Below are 486 nucleotides of genomic sequence, written 5' to 3'. Positions count from 1 at the left end.
CCATGGGGGCGGGGTCGCAGCACGCCCGTGCGCGCGATATTACGGAGGGAACGTTGCATCTTCGAAATACCGTTCGGAAATGAAGAGACGGTTAACCAGAAGTCCCAATTGATCATCGAGTGAATCATCGATGAACGCTGGCACACTCTTCCGCTCGCTAACCGTCTTTCAATTTCCGCGCGGTATGCTGGTCACCAGCGATGCTTGTTCATGCAGCGACTCCCGGGGGAGATGAAAGCGCCGTTCGCGAAGTGCAGTCTGTCCACGCGCGCGTACAGAGTATGCATACGGTCTAAGCGTTAACTGTTTATCCGTGTTACACTAAATACTTCAGAATAGGAGCGAGGCTTCACATTGTTTTATAATACAACAGCGGCACGCGCGGTCCAATCGCCGCGCGTCCCATACGTCCCCGAAGAAGCTCGCGGACCAACGCGGACACGTTCGACCATATTTCATGCGTTCTCGCGCAATCAACGCGAATTT

The sequence above is a fragment of the Augochlora pura genome, chromosome 10 (genome assembly GCF_028453695.1).
Source record: "Augochlora pura isolate Apur16 chromosome 10, APUR_v2.2.1, whole genome shotgun sequence".
Taxonomy (NCBI): Eukaryota; Metazoa; Arthropoda; class Insecta; order Hymenoptera; family Halictidae; genus Augochlora; species Augochlora pura.
Note: the sequence above shows the minus strand (reverse complement) of the source record.